The following is a 10,000-nucleotide window of genomic DNA, read 5'->3' as shown; positions in this document are numbered from 1 at the left end:
CGCACAGCGGCAGCCCAGCGACAAGCATGTTTCGGCCAAAACGTGCCCGTGGGAAAAAGGTATATTAGGGGGAGCAGGGGGTTAGGCAGGTCACCCGGCGATGCTGCGCATCACGTGTGCGAAACGCGTGTTTTGCCCAGCGACAGGCGGGTTTCGGCCGAAACGTGCCCGTGGGAAAAAAAAAACGTGCCCGTGGGCGGAAAAATTCCAGATATCTCGCCATTTCGCTGTTTTTGGCCGTCTCGCAGGGCCAGCGGGGCCGTTTTGGCGTTGGTCCGCATCATCTGTCCCGGAAAAAAAATGGTGCGCGATTTGTGAAGGGGCACCTGCACAGGGTCCTGGGAGGGGCTAGGTCTATATACTATATTAGGGGGGGAGAGGCCGCTGGTGGGTCGAGTGGGATTTTCGGTTTTCGCGGGGTTTCCCCCCGCCCCTCTCCCCGCAGCCAGGATGGTGGGTTACCTCGGCCTCTAGCCGGCTTGCCCTCCTCGCATGGCTTTTGGACCCTATTGATGGTGGTTTCGCACGCACCCGGCGTGTTTTCGGTTTTCGCGGGGTTCAGTACCCCCTCGCAGCGGCCAGGCGCGGCGGGTTAGCTCGGTTTAGCCGGCTGCCGTCCTCGCACGGCTTCTGGACCCCCTATGGATGCTGGTTTCGCGCGGACCGACGCATGCGGCGGCCCTTCGGTAGTCCGTCCTCCGAGCAGACCCGGCGTGCTTCGTGCGGCGGGATGCTTGGGCGGCTGTCACGCCCAGAAATTTACACCAAATTTCTGAACAATAGCATGTATTAAATCTCGGTCCAGGCATCAGCCCGAGTACACACTATGACAAATTAATACACAGTTCCACGGCTTAAAAACAAATAAAAACAATTATCTATCGAAATGCAGCGGAAAGAGGAAAACAAGACTAGACCATCTAATCTTCAGCTTCAGCTTGCGAAGACGGCTCCACACCACAGGCACTCTCGACGGCGGACTGAACCTTACTTCAACCTTCGGAACAACCTTCTTCTGACACCGGCTCTGGCGCTTGCTCTGGTGGGGGAAAATTAAGCAAGGCTGAGTACAAACCACCGTACTCAACAAGTAACACCCAAGAGAGGGAGAATAATGAATGCAACAGGGTATCAAGGATAGGCTAAGGTTAACTTGCACAAAAGCTGCAGTAATTTAGCAAAACAGTAGATAAAATAGACTGAAATAAAAGTGAAGTAAACATTTAAAATAATCATCCACTGTCCAACGTTACACCACGTTGCAACAGGCCCAGACCGCTGTCGAACGTTACACCACGTAGCGATAGGGTCAACCCTCTGTCCAACGTTAAACCACGTTGCGACAGACCCAAACCACTGCCAACGTTACACCACATTGCGCAGGGTCAAACCAGTTCCAAGATTAATAAAATTATTAAAGGGGTTCAACTAATCCCAGTGAGTCTGTCGGTTCGCCCAATAACCGCGGGCACGGCTATTCGAATAGTTTTACTCTGCAGAGGTGTACAACTTTACCCACAAGACATGGCTGCCAAGCATGTTACCATGCCCCAACGTATCACCACGATACCTCAGTACGGAAACCATGATAAGACCTTTCACCTAGCCCTCCCTAGACAATCGCACCACACTTCAGGTTTCACCCCCTCCTTTACACCAAGTCGGGCAGTCCCCTCTTGTGCCTTGGTAGATCCGGAAGCAGGAGAAGCTTTCGTTACACCACGATTGCCCGTCCATACTCCATCACGCCTACCCTTGCCTGGGTACGTCGAATAGGGACAAGCTAGATTACGAGTCTCACCGTTGCCCATTCTGGCTTGTGGTTAGTACGTGTAAGACCTTCAGGGTTTCCCGAGAACCGGTCCTTAATTGCCATGGGCACGACTCTCAAAACCATGCACCCACAGCCCACCATAAGCAATATTTTAGTTGTATTAAACCACATCGGGAAATGAATAATGATAACAACCATTGAAGGTGTACCAAAGTGCAACAATAATTAAATAATAATTGGTGAGCTAGTTGAACTAAGCATGGCTAAGCATTGACTAACCCTAATTCTAGTCAAATTAACCCTGGGATGACAATAATAAATGGGAATCAACGGATATAAAGGTAAATGCCCAATAGATAAATACAATAAATAGATTTGCATAAAACAATGCATGTTTGAATGTAAAAGCGGGGGATTTTATAATCATGGGTTCAATATGATCAAAGAAGGGTGCCACTTGCCTTGCTTAGACCCACGAGGAACTTCGGCGACGACTTCGGGAACGAACGGCGCTGCGACGGGGTCAAAACCTACGACAAACAAGGCAAAACAAACAAAACAGGCTAAAAAACTACTGAAACAGAGAAAGAAACTATTTTTAATGGATTCTTGGCATTTTTCTGGATTTAATGAAACTTGAATGGACCTAAACGGAGACTAGATGGATTACTTATGAATTTTAGAAGTTTTCTGGGTTTTTAACTAAACAGAAAAGTCCTAAATCAATTATTGCGCAATTAATGGGGCTGCTGACGTCAGCGAGGAGAGAGGAACTGACGGCTGACAGGTGGGGACCACCTATCGGTGAGAGAGAGGGGGAGGTGGGCGGCTGACACGCGGGCCCGGGGAGGAGAGAGAGGAAGGGGCTGGCGGGGAACGACTGACGGGTGGGTCCCACTCGTCAGCGAGAGAGGACAGAGAGGAGCGAGCAGAGCGCGCGGCTCGCGGCTCGCGGCGCGACGGCGCGGCGGGCGGCGACCGGCGGACGGCGGCGCGGACCGGCGGGTATGCGGCGGACGGCGGCGATTGGCGGCGGCGGCCGGGAAGCGAGGACGTCGGCGGCGCGAGCAGCGGCGCCCGAGCGCAGCGCACGACGACGACGGCACGGCGGCACGGCGACGGCTGAGGAGGAAAGGGGAGGTGGCGATGGCGATGACCGGCGGCACGAGGGCGTCGACGTCGGCGACACCGACCGGCGACCGAAGGGCGACGACGGCGTCGGCGAGGAGGAGGCAGAGACCGCGGCGGGGTGGCGCGGCTCGGAGCGGCGGCGGAGCAGAGCGGAGGGAGAGGGTGGCTGAGCGGCGGTGGAGCGGAGCGGCCAAGTGGCAGCGAGAGAGGAGAGGAGAGACGGCCTCGACGGCGGCGCGGGGACAGTGACGGCCGGCGACGGCTCGACAGCAGAGCGGCGGTTGGTGGTCGGCGGAGGCGAAGGTGGTGACGAGAACAGCGACGACGAGTCGGCGCGGACGAAGACGGCAGGTGGAGGGGCGATGGCGATGGCGCCGGAAGGTGGAGGCGACGGCGGGCGCAGGCAGCGAAGGCTTGGTGGCCGCGCGACGATGGTGGCGAAGGGCGGAGATGCAACGGCGAGCACCGGCAGCGCCCGACACCAAACGACGGCTCGCGGGATCGGGTGGCGGCGGAGGACGTCGGCCGACGGCGAGTGGCGGGGCGCACTTGCGGTCGCACGAAGAAACAGAGGAAGGGAGGAGAGCGGGCTCACCGGGGTGGCGCGGCGACGACGGCCGATGCGATGAGATCGGTCGGTGCCGGGCGACGGTGGCGCGACGGCGCTGCGGAGCGGCGGCGCAACCGGATGCGGCCAGAGGAGCTAGGCGGGAGCACGAGGGAGGAGTGGGGTGGAGTCGGCCAGGCAGCGACGCAGCTTGGCGGCTGAGCGGCGGACGCGACCGGAGCGGCGGCGCAACCGGAGCAGTGGCGCACGGTGACGATGGCGAACGGCACGGCAACAACGGCGTGACGGCGACGACGAGAAGGCGACAAGCGGGTGACGCGGCGGACGGCGACCGGCACTTACCGTTTGCACGGGGAGGTCGGCAGCGGCGGCGAAGAGGGGAGAAAGAGGGAGAGAGGAGCGGAGCGCTCACCAGTGGCGACGAGGAGCGGCAGCAGGTCGGCGAGGATGAGGCAGAGGTGATGACGCAGACGAGCGACGGCCTGCGACGTTCGGGGGCGAGATCGGCCGACGGCGTCGAGACGACGGGGCACGGCGGCGGAAGGGACGAAGGGGCGGCGACGAAGCTCGGCGACCACCGGTGGCGACGAGGGCCGGCGGAAGGTCGGCGAGGACGAGGCGGAGGTGGTGACGCGGGTGGGCGGCGACGTCCAACGGCCGACGGGGAAAACGGCGGCTGACGGCGACGGAGGGAAGCTTCGGCGGAAAGGGGGAAAGTGGCGGCGGGGCGGCGGCGCGAGGATTTTATAGGTGGTGGCGCCGGCTAGGGCGGAGCGGCCGGTGGAGACCGAGTCGACGACGCGGCGAACTCGGCGGCGGCGGTTGCGGCGGTGGTTGCAGCGGCGGCGCGGCGGAGGACTCGGGGCGGCGGCGGACTCGGCTGGCGCGACGCGGAGGCGGGGGCGCTGGCGAAACCTGGTCGCTGACAGGTGGGCCCCACCTGTCAGTGGCGCGAGGGGAGGAGGGAGGCGAGACGGACTCGCGGCGAGCGCGGGCGCGGACGCGCGAGCGAGCTGGGCCGGGCGGCGGCCCAGGCGGAGGCGCGCGCGGGCAGCGGAGGCTGGAGCGGGAGGCCGGCTCGGCTGGGCCGGCCGGGCGGGGAGAGGTGGGCCGGCTCGGCTGGGCCGGCCCGGGAAGGAGGAGAGGAAAAAGAAAAAGGAAAAAGAAAAGGAAGGGAGGAAAATTGGACTTCGGCCCAATTTGAGAAGGAAGGGAAAAAGAAAGGAAAAAGGAGGGAAAAAGGAAAACCCCACTTTTGCCGAATTTTAAATTATTTTGTTTGGCCAAATTTTATACTTCTGCAATTTGAATTTAAATCCAGTTAATCGATTTGCGAGCCTCGATTTAATTGAATTAGGTTCTTTTTAGAGGGATTTTTCCTGAGTTAATTAAGCCAATTGTTGCTTACGGATTTCTTTTTACGATTTAGGCTTGGGATAAAACCCCGGGCGTGACAAATCCACCCCCCTTAACAGAATCTCGTCCCCGAGATTCGGAGGAGCTGTTAAAGAGGTGCAGACAAGCAGCCTAGAGTTGGCAGAACTTACCTGGAACAAACTCGGGTGCGGCTTGAGCTTCCTTGGCTGAGACTTGATTGACTTGGGCTTGCACGAATCCTGGTTTGTTGCGTCTTGGCTGTGGACACTCCTTGGCGAAGTGACCCGGTCTGTTGCAGTTGAAACAAACCCCTGGCTTCTGAGCTGGTGTTGCCCGGCTTGGCGGTGGCAGTGCTGATAAGGGCTGCAGTGGTCCTCCATTGCTGTCGTTGTCATGGGGGTTGTAGTTGCTTGGGTTGAAAGGTCGGTGTTGACGAACAATCAGTGTCGAAGACCCCTGTTGTTGTCCAAAGTGCAAACGTGGCTTCTGGTTCTTTCCTGTGTTGACTTGTTCCGCTTTTCTCTTGCGATCCATCTGGTTGCACTGGTCCTCCTGGCAGATTGCTTTGTCCACTAACTTCTCAAAGTCCGCGAAATCCTTTGAGATCAGCTGTTTGGTCAGGTCATCATTCAATCCTTCAAGAAACTTCTCTTGTCTTTCAGCATCGGTGCGCACATCTTCCGGGGCATAACGTGCTAGGCGGTTGAACTCATGGAGATACTCTGTAACTGTCATATCCCCTTGTTGTAGATCACGAAACTCTCGCTTCTTCTGTGCCACTATTCCATCCGGCACATGAGCTTTCCGAAAACTATTGCAGAACTCGTCCCAAGTGATATCTGTAGTGGCAGTCCGAGTAGCCAGAAGGTTATCCCACCAAACGGAGGCGGGTCCCATCAGTTGGTGAGTCGCGAAAGCGACCTTCTCTTGATCACTGCACTCCAAAAGATTCAGCTTCTTTTCGATTGCATGTAGCCAGTCATTTGCTTCCATCGGGTTGGTTGTGCTCGCAAACGTCGGTGGTCGAACTCGAAGAAACTCTGATAACCTTGATTGTGCTGGCAGTGGTCCTTGGTGTTGATTTTGCTGCTGATTCATCCAAAGCTGCATCACCTGTTGGTGTTGTTGTTGCATCTGTTGCATCATCATGGTCATCATCTGAGCCTGGTTGGCTAGAACTTGGGCAATCATCGGGTCCTCTTGTTGCGGCGGTGGCGGTCCATTGCGCGAACCTTCATGGTTTTCTTGACTTCCAGTTGCTCCATTGTTGTTGCGGTTACTGTTCCTTGTGTTCACCATCTTCAGAGCAGAAGGAGAGAACAAAGGCAGAGGAGAAAATCAAAGGGGCTTTTCTTGAATTACTCGAGTGAAATTTTCTGATCTGGATTAAAACACTTAAAAGAGCACTCAACTCCTGGTGGTACGACCATAACGCCTCCACTTGTTATGGTGAACCGCTAACCCCAAAACAAACCTACACACACAAAAACTACCAAGCAACGACTAAAAGGCGATGCTAGGGTAACGTCTACGGCTCGAAACGGCTGCGACGACTGAAGAAGCAACGCTTGACTCTTGAACGACTTGTCTTCAACTTGAGAGCGACGCTTGGAGTAGCGCAGACCTGACTCTTCACCTCTGGAAGAACTTGACTCTTCGGTCTTGACACTTGATCAGCTGAAGTCGTTGTCGACTGCTGCGACGAAGGGACGGGCTCGTCGATGGGATGACACACATCTATAGAGATCAAGGTTTGAGAAGCAAGTATGCTCAGCTAAATTTTCAAAACCAAAAGACTCGACTCTTTTTTTTTAAACGACTCAAATTTTGTAAAACCTAATGCATATGAAAGAAGGCTCCTAGGGTTTCCATTTGGCTCATCCTACGGTCAAGATTGGCTCTGATACCAACTTGTCACGCCCAGAAATTTACACCAAATTTCTGAACAATAGCATGTATTAAATCTCGGTCCAGGCATCAGCCCGAGTACACACTATGACAAATTAATACACAGTTCCACGGCTTAAAAACAAATAAAAACAATTATCTATCGAAATGCAGCGGAAAGAGGAAAACAAGACTAGACCATCTAATCTTCAGCTTCAGCTTGCGAAGACGGCTCCACACCACAGGCACTCTCGACGGCGGACTGAACCTTACTTCAACCTTCGGAACAACCTTCTTCTGACACCGGCTCTGGCGCTTGCTCTGGTGGGGGAAAATTAAGCAAGGCTGAGTACAAACCACCGTACTCAACAAGTAACACCCAAGAGAGGGAGAATAATGAATGCAACAGGGTATCAAGGATAGGCTAAGGTTAACTTGCACAAAAGCTGCAGTAATTTAGCAAAACAGTAGATAAAATAGACTGAAATAAAAGTGAAGTAAACATTTAAAATAATCATCCACTGTCCAACGTTACACCACGTTGCAACAGGCCCAGACCGCTGTCGAACGTTACACCACGTAGCGATAGGGTCAACCCTCTGTCCAACGTTAAACCACGTTGCGACAGACCCAAACCACTGCCAACGTTACACCACATTGCGCAGGGTCAAACCAGTTCCAAGATTAATAAAATTATTAAAGGGGTTCAACTAATCCCAGTGAGTCTGTCGGTTCGCCCAATAACCGCGGGCACGGCTATTCGAATAGTTTTACTCTGCAGAGGTGTACAACTTTACCCACAAGACATGGCTGCCAAGCATGTTACCATGCCCCAACGTATCACCACGATACCTCAGTACGGAAACCATGATAAGACCTTTCACCTAACCCTCCCTAGACAATCGCACCACACTTCAGGTTTCACCCCCTCCTTTACACCAAGTCGGGCAGTCCCCTCTTGTGCCTTGGTAGATCCGGAAGCAGGAGAAGCTTTCGTTACACCACGATTGCCCGTCCATACTCCATCACGCCTACCCTTGCCTGGGTACGTCGAATAGGGACAAGCTAGATTACGAGTCTCACCGTTGCCCATTCTGGCTTGTGGTTAGTACGTGTAAGACCTTCAGGGTTTCCCGAGAACCGGTCCTTAATTGCCATGGGCACGACTCTCAAAACCATGCACCCACAGCCCACCATAAGCAATATTTTAGTTGTATTAAACCACATCGGGAAATGAATAATGATAACAACCATTGAAGGTGTACCAAAGTGCAACAATAATTAAATAATAATTGGTGAGCTAGTTGAACTAAGCATGGCTAAGCATTGACTAACCCTAATTCTAGTCAAATTAACCCTGGGATGACAATAATAAATGGGAATCAACGGATATAAAGGTAAATGCCCAATAGATAAATACAATAAATAGATTTGCATAAAACAATGCATGTTTGAATGTAAAAGCGGGGGATTTTATAATCATGGGTTCAATATGATCAAAGAAGGGTGCCACTTGCCTTGCTTAGACCCACGAGGAACTTCGGCGACGACTTCGGGAACGAACGGCGCTGCGACGGGGTCAAAACCTACGACAAACAAGGCAAAACAAACAAAACAGGCTAAAAAACTACTGAAACAGAGAAAGAAACTATTTTTAATGGATTCTTGGCATTTTTCTGGATTTAATGAAACTTGAATGGACCTAAACGGAGACTAGATGGATTACTTATGAATTTTAGAAGTTTTCTGGGTTTTTAACTAAACAGAAAAGTCCTAAATCAATTATTGCGCAATTAATGGGGCTGCTGACGTCAGCGAGGAGAGAGGAACTGACGGCTGACAGGTGGGGACCACCTATCGGTGAGAGAGAGGGGGAGGTGGGCGGCTGACACGCGGGCCCGGGGAGGAGAGAGAGGAAGGGGCTGGCGGGGAACGACTGACGGGTGGGTCCCACTCGTCAGCGAGAGAGGACAGAGAGGAGCGAGCAGAGCGCGCGGCTCGCGGCTCGCGGCGCGACGGCGCGGCGGGCGGCGACCGGCGGACGGCGGCGCGGACCGGCGGGTATGCGGCGGACGGCGGCGATTGGCGGCGGCGGCCGGGAAGCGAGGACGTCGGCGGCGCGAGCAGCGGCGCCGAGCGCAGCGCACGACGACGACGGCGGCGACGGCGAGGGCCTGAGGAGGAAAGGGGAGGTGGCGATGGCGATGACCGGCGGCACGAGGGCGTCGACGTCGGCGACACCGACCGGCGACCGAAGGGCGACGACGGCGTCGGCGAGGAGGAGGCAGAGACCGCGGCGGGGTGGCGCGGCTCGGAGCGGCGGCGGAGCAGAGCGGAGGGAGAGGGTGGCTGAGCGGCGGTGGAGCGGAGCGGCCAAGTGGCAGCGAGAGAGGAGAGGAGAGACGGCCTCGACGGCGGCGCGGGGACAGTGACGGCCGGCGACGGCTCGACAGCAGAGCGGCGGTTGGTGGTCAGCGGAGGCGAAGGTGGTGACGAGAACAGGCGACGACGAGTCGGCGCGGACGAAGACGGCAGGTGGAGGGGCGATGGACGATGGCGCCGGAAGGTGGAGGCGACGGCGGGCGCAGGCAGCGAAGGCTTGGTGGCCGCGCGACGATGGTGGCGAAGGGCGGAGATGCAACGGCGAGCACCGGCAGCGCCCGACACCAAACGACGGCTCGCGGGATCGGGTGGCGGCGGAGGACGTCGGCCGACGGCGAGTGGCGGGGCGCACTTGCGGTCGCACGAAGAAACAGAGGAAGGGAGGAGAGCGGGCTCACCGGGGTGGCGCGGCGACGACGGCCGATGCGATGAGATCGGTCGGTGCCGGGCGACGGTGGCGCGACGGCGCTGCGGAGCGGCGGCGCAACCGGATGCGGCCAGAGGAGCTAGGCGGGAGCACGAGGGAGGAGTGGGGTGGAGTCGGCCAGGCAGCGACGCAGCTTGGCGGCTGAGCGGCGGACGCGACCGGAGCGGCGGCGCAACCGGAGCAGTGGCGCACGGTGACGATGGCGAACGGCACGGCAACAACGGCGTGACGGCGACGACGAGAAGGCGACAAGCGGGTGACGCGGCGGACGGCGACCGGCACTTACCGTTTGCACGGGGAGGTCGGCAGCGGCGGCGAAGAGGGGAGAAAGAGGGAGAGAGGAGCGGAGCGCTCACCAGTGGCGACGAGGAGCGGCAGCAGGTCGGCGAGGATGAGGCAGAGGTGATGACGCAGACGAGCGACGGCCTGCGACGTTCGGGGGCGAGATCGGCCG

This window comes from Oryza brachyantha, unplaced genomic scaffold (assembly GCF_000231095.2).
Source record: "Oryza brachyantha unplaced genomic scaffold, ObraRS2 ChrUN-Ctg56, whole genome shotgun sequence".
In the NCBI taxonomy this organism is placed as follows: domain Eukaryota; kingdom Viridiplantae; phylum Streptophyta; class Magnoliopsida; order Poales; family Poaceae; genus Oryza; species Oryza brachyantha.
This window is presented reverse-complemented; position numbering follows the sequence as displayed.